Raw genomic sequence first — 14,350 nt, 5'->3', positions numbered from 1 at the left:
GGCTCTCCCAAAAGTTGCAGACAACCTCCTTGTTGCTGAATCCAACAGATATTTTTCAGTCAATATCTTCCTTGGTCTTTTTATTTTTGGGTCATTCTTTCTTTAGGGCACTCCCTTCTTCTACACATGATCTCTCTAACATTCTTCCCTAGAGTCTTACCGCTTGTAAGACACATCCTTGAGCTTCCATGAAAACTCCAGTTCCTTGAATTTTTATGTTTCTGCAGGTCCCTCATCCTTCAATCTCTCCTTGGAAATGTGTCCGAACCCTTGATTTCATTACTCTCATGTCCACATGGAGCCAAAACCTCTCTCAGGTATGCAGACCCAACAATCCAACTTCATATTTCACAGATTCATAAGATGTGCCACTTCATTCATTTGTTCTTTCTTTTAAATATTTATTGTGCTTTCTGTGTCAGACCTTTGTTGGTGTTAGGGCCAGAGCTCTATAAACCAGAGCTCCTGCCATCAGGAGGCTCATTCTCTAGAGTCAATACAATATTTCTTGCATGTCATTTCTGCTTCTCACTTGGGCTTATGAGAATGCCTGCTTTTCTTCTTTCTTCACACCTTATCAAGATGTTTCCCTGTCATAGCTCCTGCCAAACCCTCCCAGAGAGGACTGTCTCCAGTAGGTACAGCTGTCCTCTTACCATCAGAACATCAGAGTTACCTGTGGCTGGTGACTTCACAAATGGAAGGAAAAATGGTCTCTCTTAAATTCTATACTGCTGATGTCAGATGTCTCTGCCCCAAATCATGTGCATCTCATTCCATTCAGCTCATCTATTAATTTAGGTGCTCAACCAGTTTGTGCCACATTTTAAGGGATATGTAAAACTGAAATGGAACAACCAGTTTCCTGATAGTCAACTCACAAGACTAAGTATAATCTTCTAACAGCTCCTCTAGATGCCCTGACTATCATACCCTTCCACTGCATTCAGGCTTTCTCTCAATCTCTCATTCTTGGGGCCCCCACCATCTTGCTGGACTCACCTCATATCCACCTCCCAACTAAGAGGAGCTCCTCCAACTTCCTACCAAACTTGCCACGTGTTTTTGGCTCCATTTTAACAATTTTCCTGGTCCTGACTGGCCACAATGCAGCCTCCTGACTCTGGGTTCATATCCACATGAAGTTCATGGTTAGTCTTTCTCCTAGTGATGTTCATCTAGATCTCTGTCCCTACTGCTCATCAGAGCAACCCTGCATTCCTGCACTCACCTGGCTTCTCTCTCCTTGCAACCATCCTTCTGCCCCTGTGACCTACCTCTTCTGCCTTTCCAGCATGGTGCCTCCACTTTTCCCTTCACTCAGAGTCTATATGCCCCATATTTACTTTTCCTTTTCTCTAACACTTCATGTAAATATGCCATTCCATGCAGCCTGCCTCCAGTACTTTGCCTTATGTTGGCATGCATCCCTTTGACTCAGCTGAAGATCCTGCAAGGGTCACTGGAGGAGAATTACAGAGATTCCTATAATCTACACAAATATACAACAAAAAGGTAGGAAAATTGACTCAAATTTCTCATGGACATCTGTGCACTTGAGTGGACAGTGGGCAGGCAATGGGTTTGGGATGCAGACTGATCTGTTCTGGAATCCTCTCTCTGCCACATACAAGCTGAATGACTTTGGTCAATACATCAATAACACTAGGGTCAGCTATGATTTAGGGTCGATTTCTTATCCCAAACTTTATCTACTTTATGTCTAAATTCCACAATAACTCAAAAGAAGGTACAGTTCTCTAAAAATTATAAATAAGAAGTAAGACTTAAAGAATTTGGCAGGAGGTTTGAGTTCCTCATCACGTGTGCTTCTCCATAGGGCTTCTCATGACAAAGCAGCCAGCTTCCCAGGGAGTGTGTGGTGAGAAAGAGGCAGAAATAGAGACAGAAACCAAAGGCTCTTTTATAACTCATCTCAGATGTGACACACCATCACGTCTGCAGCACCCTATTGGTCACACAGGTCAACCCTGAGAAAATGTGGAATGTGGGATCACACCAGTGTGTGAATACCAGGAAGCAAGGTTCACTGGGGCCTATTTTAAAGCTGACTGCTACACCAACAAAATCAGGACTGGTTAATATTTTTATATTTGTAAGAGTAAAGCTGGCACCCCATTAAAAAAATTAGAAGTAACATGCATATAATACAAAAAAAAAAAAACCCTCTTATATGCATTCCCCACACCGCAACAGTCCCACATCCCAAAGATAAAGGCTTTTTACACTTTGGCTTTGTGTTTTTGAGTCACTGTTCTAATGCGCTAAACAATGCACAGTTATATGATCTTTGACTCACTTTAGAAATTGTCTTTCTCTGAATAAGGTCTTAGCCTTCTGAATGCCTCTAACCCAACAACAGTCTTCCCTGCCACGCACATGCACACCCGTCCACCCTTTCATCCTTCCAATAGACCATAAATCCTTCTTGCTTAATGTGGAGGTGGTTGGTTAATAGAAGCAGCTGGTTAAAGAGGGTGAATTATACAAGAGGACGAATTGTTTTAACATTTGGTTTTAACTTAAAATGTGTCAATGTGCATTCATTCACCAAGCTGTAGATACAAGGCCATGGCCCTTTCTTTGAGAGTGGATCTGCTGATTGAAGGTTGTTGTCGTTTTCCTGTAGGAATCACATGAATAATGCATCTTCTACCATGGCCAGTTTTGGATTCTTTAAGGTAAAACAAGAGTTTAAAGACCCCTGCAAAATTTTATGAATTTTGTCATAAATTTTGTCATATTTTCTATATTTTGTCATTTTTCTTCACTCTTTTGCAATCATCTCTTCCATGGCTAATTTAGCCACCAATGTTTTTAGGGATTTTTTTTTCCCCCTTAACTCTTTAGAAACCATCAGCTTGTTACTTTGCTTCTTTGTGTTTTGCTTTACTCACGTTTCAGGTTTTTATGCAACATAATCACAAATACAACTGTCACATAAAGATTTGGGAACAAACACAACCGAGCCTTAGTAACCACAAAACTCAACCAGTGAGAGCAAAATTGCACAGGTATTGTACAGACTGACCCATTAGGTATATGTATGTGATATTCTGAAAGCATCACACAACATATTTTATGCAGGAAATGGAAATCATCCATCAATCCCAGAGTCAGTTCTGTGAGATCCATTACGAGATTTTCTGTGTTACTTCCCATCATCGCAAAGTAAAGTTGGGAAGAGGATTATTATCTATAACAAGAATTTAAGTTATTAACACCACAACAACTGAGGGGACAACGTATTCCGAAGAGCAGTAATAAAATTCAAAAAGAGCCAGGAACTGTTTAGGTGCAAACAGCTTTGCCCCCCCAAAACAGTAGCTACTGAGATTATTACTGAATAATAGTCCTTGTATCATCATTCCCACCCCCACCCCAAAAAGCCGAAATTATGACCAGTATTGTCCATTTAAGGATGTAGAAAGTGGGAACACTGTATAAAGATTTCCCTTAAGAATACTGAAATACGAGTTTGATACTTGTAGTATTTCTCTCTTCACCTTTCACCCTACCTAATCCCAGGTATCTAGCAACAGTGTGATTTAGGGAACAGACCCTCCCCAGGAAGTTGGCTCTGATTTGCTTTAGTCAATCATGGTTTTCTGTCCTTGTGATTGGCCTGGGCCAACTTGAGCCAGAAAGTCACTAGGAAAGATTCACTCTCTCTGTGAAGGGTTCTCACTGTTTTTAAGAGAAAACCATGGGAATCCGTGTATGCTGGGTGCAAATGAAGATGAATAATACCTAGGTTTTTGCCAAGGGTTTTGTAGAGATCATGAGCCTGAGGACAAAGTCCAAATGAGACGAATGATCAGAGAATTTTAAAGAAGTAGAGCTGGTGTCATGATTATAATGGGTCCAGAACCTTGGTTCCAAATTACATGAACAACAGATATCTTTATTATTTCAACCTGCTTCATCATATTTCTATTTCTTATAGTCACGCATACATTAATTTCTTTTTCAGTGCTTAAAAGATTCTTTTTCAATTAGGAAAAATTTCTTTATATGGGACAATTCAGTTTCCATCAATTCAAATAAGTTAGATACTACTTTAGTTTACACAGTAGACTAATAGAATTTGTTAGCTCAAGAGCTGGACTAGGCTGAAAAGGCTGGTGATAACCGGATTATGTAAGAAAGCTGTTTCTTTCGTTCTTTTTTTTTTTTTTTTAAGATTTTATTTATTTATTTATTTATTTATTTGACATAGAGAGAGAGAGAGATTTCAAGTAGGCAGAAAGGCAGGCAGAGAGAGGGGGGGGAAGCAGGCTTCCTGCTGAGCACAGAGCCCGATGTGGGGCTCGACCCCAAAAAACGGATCCTGAGATCATGACCTGAGCCAAAGGCAGAGGCTTAACCCCCTGAGCCACCCAGTCACCCCAAGAAAGCTGTTTCCATCAAAAACAAGAACCCTCCCTGATTAATCTCATAGAGAGCAAGCTACAACATCTACTTATAACATAGTTATCTACTCAAAACATCTACTCAAGACATAACTTGAGTCCTATAATGCATGGGTCAAGTGTCCAAAGAAAGAAGTGTTTCCAATAATTCTTGGAGAGTGGGGCCATAAAAATATAATTGGATATTTCTAGCAGGTGTCAGTGGTAACTCAGCATGTCAGACACTGAGCTCTGCCATTTATATCTTTTCACTTTCGAATTTTTCCAAAAAATCCTATCAGGTAGATATTATTTTTATCCTAAATTTAAAGAAGAGAAGGAAACATAGTTTTTGGATTTAAATAATTTGCTAGTGTCACAGTGCCACTAAGTAGCTGACCTAAAGTTTGTGCTACCTACCCTAGAAGCTATTCTCTTCACTATATTGTAAGATTCATGTAATTTAAATATTTAATTCATAGGCTACAAAATGAAAGATTAAAACTCAGAAGCTGAATATCACAGGGCAGGCATAACTATAATGATTAGAAACATCTTCCAGCAATTCCTCTACTGACCATTAACTCAGCTTCACTTGTCCTAATGGCACATATGCTCTCAATGGGCCAGAGGGGCTCTTCTGACTTTTCAAATAGAGGAGTTTTCTGTTGTGGGTCTCTGGAAATTGATAACCTGCAATAAATGCATTTCCAATGACAGTACATTGGAGTGAGATGGCAAATGTGTAGATAGTTTGTGATCGGCTCTACTTGAAAATTTTTTGGAGGAGTAACCTTCAAAGTTTAAAAAAGTACTCTTGAACAAGGTTGTGTTACATGGTCACTATCATTTTTAAAAAACTGTATTCACACAGACTGTGTGTATAATGGTAATCAAAAAATGAATTACGGAATTAAAAAGATTAATGTTAAAAACAAATTAGTGGCCTGGGTGATTGTGTTTATGGCTTAAAAAAATGGGAAGCCTATCTTCATCATTATGTTGATTCTTCAGTCCCTCAAGCACTTCCACTTGAGCTCACTCTCACAGCACTCCAGGGAAATACCCTCCTAGGAACACTGGCTCCACCCTCCAGAGGAATAAATCTAAATCAAAGCACCTAGTTCAAGGTCACCAAATTCAAGGACTGGCCAGACCAAAAATGCTTAGCATTCACTCTACGACCAACTCATCTTTGGTTTCTTCATGCATGCACAACTTCCAGTAGGGTTAATGCTGTACCTTAACCATTCATGAGAAACCAAGTTGACTTTTCTCAGAAACTGAGTTCATATACTTACTAAAATCACCTTCATAGTAAATCTAATGTGAAAACAAGGAGACAGGGTTATAACAATGAGCCCTATTCATACAGTTTAAAGTCACATCCACCTCCACAAGATCCTGGATGGAACTTAATTGACCACATAGTCCATTTTTACAATTTTTCCAGTTGTGCCTCTGAAAACTCGGGTGTGCCCATGTTCCACACCTCTAATGGGGATCCATCACTTGGCCACTGCTTCTAGAGGCCACTGCAAAAATGCTCAAATCTGCTGAAGGTCTTTTGTCTCATGGCCCCCCCCAACTGTTGACCCATTTTCTTTGCAGCAGCCATGGTGCTACCCTCAACATATAATCAGGGAAAATGGTTCTTTCTGCCATATACTATTATATTTGTTATTTGGGAACCACAGGGTCCTTGATGATAAGGGTCCTTCCATTTCTGCCCCAGCCACCTCTCTCCACTGGTCTAGACCCAAGTCTCTGAAGTCCGACAGGTGGAGGGTGAGACGTTCTTCACCCTATTTTTCCAGGGCCCCTTCTCCTCTCTCAGGAAAAACAAAACAAAAAACAAAAACAAAAACCTCAAGCAATTTGATTCTTCAAGGCCGGCACATGCACTCATCAGTTTACTCCTGCTAAGTAAGTCACAACTAAAGCTGGAGAGAATTATCTGACGTCCGCCTCACCTCCCACGTGTGTCACCTACTTTCTCCAGGTTCTGACCATCTGAAAGGTGTTGTTGCTGTTGTTGTTGCTTGTTTTGTGGGTTTGCTTGGTTTTTTGTTTGTTTGTTTGTTTGTTTTTTAATAGTGATTTCTTTTTCACAGAATTTACTTCCAGGGTTTAATCCATATATTCCTAATTCTAGGCTGACTACTTTGAAAGTCAGTTTCCTCGATGATGGGTGGATCTAGTTAGAATTTTAACTGGACACTTGTTCAATATAAAATGGGTTACAATTTCATTTCCTGTTTTGTGAAACATTTAAAGCCTAAAGATAAAAGCTGTTCACCATCACCCTATAAAGCCTGGTCTACAGGATTGAGGATTGAGCTAGAGTGGCCACAGATATTGGCATGCTTGTATTGCCTCTCCATACCCATTGATATTAGGCTTGCTGGACACTTGATGGGACCATCTAGCATCTGCCATTCACTCCTCTTTCAAGGAATCACAGGAGCATACTACTTACAAAGCAGTATGAAGTTCAGAAAAAAAAAAAAAAACAACAACAACTCTTAAGTCCTCTGAGTGCTTTATAAAGTGGCTAAATGAATGACTGATGCAACCCAATGATCTAGAATTTTTGATGTAATTCAAATCCTATTATCCCTAGCCCCAAAAGAAAGGGTTATATTTGCTTGTTCCATGTCTTCAATCTGAGGCCATTAGTAGTAACTTCATAGCAAGAAGGGCTGGTCCATGATCTTACAGAGATGAGTAAAAACTCACTGCTCTGAGAACGCGAGGGTTAGTTGATTTCAGAATTACAAACCCCGTCATACTTGGAATAATAAAAGCTACTAAATATATCATGGCAGTACCATTTCAAACCATTTCATCTCATTAGCAAATTGTTTAGGTTATGATACTCAGATGGAAAATTAGTTTTATCTTTAAAAATATCCTGTTTAATGACAATTTTACTTCGAGTCTTTGAGGGATAAATAAATTGACCATGAAACACAAACATTTGTTGTTGAGATCAATGGCAGGAAGCCTCCCTGGTTCCATTTAGAAGGATTTGATGATTGTCTTCAAAGTGCTTGGAAGTCCTCGCACAATAAGCACTTTGAAGGGCAATGCTTTGTCATCCCCCTGCCTTAGGCCTGCAGTTTCTGGCATAGATTAGCAGTGTTTGTCTTTTTTTTTCTTTCTTTCTTTCTTTCTTTCACAATGGATGAGTTCCCCCATAATGACTGCCTTTATCCCATGTGAGTAGCAAGCTTTTCAAACAACCCAGGCTGTGATGCTCAACTGTGTCGGAACAACTTCATTAATGAAAGGCGTATATATTTGATGGGATCTTTGTTGCCACGTTATAATATTTGTCTTAGAACATTGTGTCCCCACATAACAATGATCCAGGCACTGCCACCACCATGACAGCAGGAATTACAGCAGCATATTAACTCTTGCCCTGGGTGGCTATTTTTTTTTTTTTTTTTCAATGTTCTTTTCTGACTGTGACCGGACCATCTCTCAGTACTTCCTCTGACTCCTTCCTGACTCCTTCCTTAGCAGAAATCAGTTTTTAAAAAGGAAGATTCCTCATCACTTTTATTCCACCAGTTGGCCTAGTATCTCTCAAAACCACTTTTGGATTTTCATGGCCCAGTTTTCTGTGAGAAAGGGACTTCTCTGGTGTCCCCCTAGTGACTTATCGGACCCCTAGGATTTCAGGCTCTTCTCAAAGTGCACACAGGCAAGTGGGGCAATTGTCGATTTGAAAAAGTCCTGAAACAGCTTTGTGGTTTTTTGGTCTGTGGATAAACAATTTGCCTCCCTTTTTTTCTTACTGTTAATTACATGACAATTAAAGAAAGCCTCAAAGGATGTAATGGAGAATTTCTAAAGAAGCTTGCCTTTTCATGGACCAAAGAGAAGACTTAACATTGGATCAAGGCAGAAACAACAGAACTCTTTCAAAGGAGCCGACACCATATTTGATGTAAGAAGGAATTAATGCAGCGCTCTGTTGCCTTTGCTTTGGACACCTCCACAGACAGCTGTTTTCTGAGAAAGCATCAAACCTCTACAGGAAATGGGTTTAGATGTTTCCTTTACATGATGACAAAGCCTCTCTCTTTCTATGCCCCATGTATATGAATCTTCATCACATATGTTAGATGTGAGATATATATATATATATACACACACACATTTATATATTTTTTTATACCTGACTTTTGCTTTCTTTCATTTTTGCCTTAATTTATAACAGCATCCATATAAATTTCCTAATAACATTACTCATTTGTAATTCATTGGGGTTTTTACTTAGTTCTTAATGTGGATTCATTATTAAACCTGGTGGGACTTGAAGCCCAACACACGTGCACACATGCTACTATCATGGGGCCCATAAAGTAAAATACTTGGGGTCAAAGGTTTAATCCAGCAAAAGAATAGAAAAATAAGACATATTCATAAATATGAAGTAAAACTCTAATAATTCTTATTTTTTAATTTTCAGAAAATGTAGCTTTCCTATCTAAAATAAATAAAAAGGGTTTTGTATGAATTTACATGAATTTGGCATTTTGCTTGGAGATAAGTAAACGGTCTGGTGGGTACAAAGTGTCTGTGGTAAGAAGTCAGAAGTGTCTGCAACACTCCACCTCCACTTGACACACTCTTTTTTTTTTCCTCAGTACATAAGGAATCCAACAGCAAAACTGGAGTATGGAGCAGCAAAATAATTAATACTAATAATAATAATAGTAAACTTTAGGGGCACCTGGGTGGCTCAGTGGGTTAAAGCCTCTTCTTTCAGCTCGGGTCATGATCCCAGGGTCCTGGGATGGAGCCCCACATCGGGCTCTCTGCTCAGCAGGGAGCCTGCTTCCCTTCCTCTCTCTCTGCCTGCTTCTCTGCCTACCTGTGATCTCTGTCTGTCAGATAAATAAATAAAATCTTAAAAAAAAGTAGGAAACTTTAAACTTGAATATAGACTAATAATAATAATAAACTTCAAACTTGACCTGGCTTGGAACCCTCTTTCCAATTAATGTTACTTGATGCCTCCGATTGATTCGTAAAAACAGGGAAAACATCTACTGGGTGGTCACGTGGGGACTTGCTTGGTTCACATGGGCATTTAGAGTTGTTACTGTCTCCATATAACCCCTTCAGTGGACACAGATACTACAGCAAAACCTACAGAAGAAAAGACGAACAGTCCATTCGTTCTTGACTGGACTTCCTGATGCCATATAGGTCCTCTTGGTCCCGGTTCTTTTCTTTCCTAAGTTATATTTTTGTCTAGCCCTAGTTGTTCCCTGCAATTCCAATTTTCTAGCCAGAAGGGAAAGGAGGAAGAAAGGTGGAAGAGAGGGGGGAACAGAAGGAGAGAAGGAGAGAGAGAGGAAGGGAAGTAGGGAGGGAATGACAGAAGGGAGGAAAAGCAGGGAGGAGGGAAGGAGAGAGGGAAGCAAGGCATGCTACTTCATTTCATGTTACTTGCTACTACAGTTGGAGAAATGGGAAATTAACAAAATGAATACAATACAACTCCTGGTCCAAGCATCTGCAGCCCATTACAAAGCCTTGCCCCAGCAACATTTATTCCTTTCCTCTCTCCAGTTCTCTCCTTCCAGCTTTTGTCCTCTCTCTCCCATTCAGTCGGCTTCTCATACTTGCCCCAATAATTACAGGAGAAACGAAATTCTCACCCAGCAAAGGGTGTGGCAATAATGTGTGTAAAGTTGATCCTGGAAAACCGGTAAGACATAAAATAAAAATAAAAATAAAAAAATAAATCCCAAACAGGTTTTTTTATTTAACATAAGGCCAAAGAAGCTATCAGGCGTTGCTGAATACTGTCTGCTAACTGTACAAAATATTGACTGCATGCCTCGCAAACACCAAAGTATCGGCTGGAATGCCATAGAAATAAATAACTTCTGCTATAAACACATGAAAACATATCAAACTGTTATCTCTTTAAACATATTGTAAATAAAAAAATTACCAGTACTTCTACACAATAAATATTAAGAAACCATTGACATCGTTGAAATGCACTCATATAAATTAACAACTTTAATTACATTAGCCAAACAGACATTGGTTAAAGAACTGCATGTAGTATGCCAAAAAAAATAATAATAAAATAATAATAATAACAAAAATAAAAAAATAAAAACAAACAAACAAACAACATCAACCACAGAACATAAAAAGTTTTAAAACAAAACAGGCTTCAGATTCTCTTGGCTTTCGTAATTCTATTTTTCTTTTAAAGAAAAATATCAACCCATTGTCAATGCACTGTTTTTCAAAGCATTTAAATAGAGGGTAAAACCCATTGAAAATTAATACAGAAGAAATGATTCACTTTATGCATAAAAAATAAATAATGTAGCTGAGACATGTGGTTTGCTTCTGCCCTTGAAGATGTGAACAACTTCTAAGCATTCATTTTCTCTGACCCATACAACAGCTTCTCAGTGATAAAGGGTTTAATTTAAACACACACAATGTCCACCCCCAAACCTTCTGCCCACATCTACAAGTTTCAATTTATTGTGTAGGGTTTCAGGGTGACTAAGTTATTCTCTACATTTGAAAAGGGAAGTTGCCAAAAGGCCCCCAGGAAATCATTTTTTTCAAGTGAACATAATAATTTGAATCTAAGCTTAATACAACGGAGGCATTTGTGTTCTCTGTTTTTTTAGAGTTCCTTCTTGAGGTCCAATCCCACGGGGGTGAAAAACAAAATTTACTTGCTCTTCCTTAGAGGAGAATGCAGGCATTCTCCTTGAAAAGAGTGTGGAATCAATCTTAAATATCTATGAAATTGATTGGTCTTTAGGGATAAGAAAATCCCAACTCCGTGTTGTGGAATTTGCCATGCTTTTTTGAAAAAAATGAAAGAAAGGAAAAGAGAAAGAGAAAGAAAGGGAGGGAGGGAGGGAGGAAGGAAAGGAAAAGAAAGGAAAGGAGAGAGAGGAAGAGAGAAAGAAGAAAGAATCCAAACTATCAAATATTTATCATTCTTAAAAAATACTTGGGGACAAATACTTTTCAGAGTTTTTAAGATTGGTATGAGTAGATTTTTAAGAGCCTAAAGATTAGCCTTAGAGAAAGAGTAGAGAGATGCTAAGATCAGATAGAGCCACCCTGTTTTAAGGAAAACCTACTGTGAAGAACCCAATATGGTTGAAGCTGAAAGCTTTTTCTTTTGGCCTCTTGCTGCTACAAGAAAAGTGCGGTTGTTTACAAGCCTGCATATCTTCCAAGATTATTAAAGATAGCAGCAATTTATCATTCTATTTCAAGGCCACTTAAGTTTAATGAAATGTCGAAGTTTGGAGATGTTTGACAACCCAATAATTTAATTTTAACTAACACATCCCATTAAAATATTGTCATATAGAATTTTGTTTTGCTCTGCTACCAATTATTATAGCCACTAATCAAACTCCATCTTACGCCCACTGTGTTGAGCACTCTTTTAAAGGGCTTAAACAAGATGGCGCACACACTTGAGATGAATAGGTGCCACAAACGGGTATCAGCTATCTTTCAAGCATCCTGCTTTTCCCACTGACTTGGACATTCCTGCTAGTGCACTGTGAACTAGGACTTGGTTCCCCAAACTATTTTCATGGATTCCATTATTAGTGCCACTACCAAATAAGCAGCAGACCAAAAGGCCCTCTAAGTTTTTCATGCAAATTTGAAACTTCCCTCATCATGCCCACTTTCCTCACCCTGAATGATTTCCTGGTCAATGGTTAAGAGTGAGGAAGCAAGTACCAACTTACTCCCTCTTACATTTAGAGTCCACTCCCATGGTGTACATGTTCTATTTCTGCATAAGAAAGGGTGGACCTCAAGATGTAGTAAGTATATCTACTCAGGAACGTTAATGATTTGCCTACATACAGCCTAGTGTTCTAGTACACCAATTTAGTATGACTATCTCAAGAAGAGCTAAACCACCTTTTAGTAATGTTTGTTTTCTCACTATTTTATTTTTCTACAGTTAATTAAAAAAAAAATCTATGAATTGACATTGACTTTCTGAAAGCTTCAGTATTTTACAAAATACTAACGGATGCAATTTTTCCAAATTATTAGTATTTTTTTCAGTTTTTGCAAACTTCAAACAAGTCAGTAAAAATAAGGCTCTGTATTTTTAAAAGCATATAAATGAATAACTTATTAGCTATTCTAGGCAAGCTAAATACTGTGGAATAAATTAGTAGAAATTTAGCTTGAAGCATGTACTTTGATATTTATAAAACAAAGTGTTTTTTTTTTCTTTTTTGCATCTGAGTCAATACATACAAACTTATATACCAAGAGTTTTGGCTGTAAATTAAAATATTAGGGATTTTTACCACTGATGCCACCCCGCAGTTCTCTTTCTTATTCCTAATCTCTTAAGACTTTTCCCCAAGTTATTCATCTTTTAATTAGTGACAGCAATATTATTTAGCCCAGCAAGTCATATCTCTCACAATTAGGCCGTAATCACCCCCCTCTCCCCCCGAAAAAGTACCCAACTCTTATTTTGGCCTAAAGATGAATTTTTTTTCTTTCTGAAAAAGCTTTCTGATTTAAGATTGATTCCAATAGATAATAAATATAAGTCACACACACACACACACACACACACACACACACACAAATCAGCCTAGAACCTTGAAGAACAGGAGTTTCCTGTTTTCCCCCACAGGAAATATCTGGGGGGATTGGGGGGGGGGCAAGAAAGAGGAGGGAGCTGGGTCCCTGCACAATGAAAGAGGGTCTTGCTGAAAATAGTCGCTGGAGTTTCCAGGCTTCTTCCCATCCACATTTTTGAAAATGTGTCCACCTAGTTCAGAGGAAAAGCAAAAACGATAGCCTATCCTTCTTAAAAATACTGTGTTTTGCACACAAACATTCATTGCTTTAAGAACATTACAAAATGACAGCCTGACGTGCTTAAAATGTGCATGGGCATATGATGCGATCCATGTTTATATACACACAGGTATGCATATGCACAAGCCATGTACATATACACGGACAAGCATGTAGTATTCTATGATAGCCGACAGTGTACAACTACTGTACATCCAGTATGAAATGTCCCGTTTCATGGATGTCAAAGGAGTCAAAAAACCAAACTTCTCAGGTCTCTCCAGCCTGAACGCCATCCACCCTACTCCGCCTTGAATCCCAACCCCTGACTCACTGATGGTGAATGATACCAACCACAGACAGACTGTTTAAAGGCTCACACAAATGTCTTTGGTGTATGTGTCTATTTTTTAAGGTACAAAATAATAATAATAATTATAATTATAATAATAAAAATAGCTATTTTGTGTGCTGTAGCAGTTCTCTTATAGCTCACATTAAGTGCAGCTCTTAACCCCCCCAACCCCCACCCAAAGAAAATACTTGTTAAATAAGGATTAGACAGGTCAAACACCATTGTAGTGCAAATAGTAAACGATAAAAAAAAAACAACATTTACAAAATATAGAAATGTTTGGATCCAACAGATGGACAAACATATTCCTTTCAAGTATCTCTCCTTGAAGAAAATAAAAATTAATCAGGTTACTTCCAATACAAAAAAGTCTCTCATTTTGTTCTCTCTCAGGTAAACAGTTTCAAACCTATTAGGTTGCATAGTACTAAGATCATAAGCACCTTAACGAAATGTAACTTGGTATTCTTTGTTCCTTGATTTTGCTCTCTTCCCATTCTTGGTCTCAAATGTTTGTTTTGTTTCGTTTTGTTCTGTTTTTAGGTTGGTTTTTGTTTTGTTTTGCTTTGTCGCAAAACTGGTGCAGAAAAGAGAAGTGTGACCACCTCATACTACTGTTCCCTTGCCTGTACGTGTATGCACGTGTCGTGTGGAAATGCCTCTGTGTGTGGATGTGTGTGTGTGTGTGTGTGTGTGTGTGTGTGCGCGTGTATGCACGGGC

Source organism: Mustela erminea, chromosome 11, assembly GCF_009829155.1.
Source record: "Mustela erminea isolate mMusErm1 chromosome 11, mMusErm1.Pri, whole genome shotgun sequence".
NCBI classification, from domain to species: domain Eukaryota; kingdom Metazoa; phylum Chordata; class Mammalia; order Carnivora; family Mustelidae; genus Mustela; species Mustela erminea.
The sequence above is the reverse complement of the archived record's forward strand: the minus strand, read 5'-3'. Positions refer to the sequence as shown.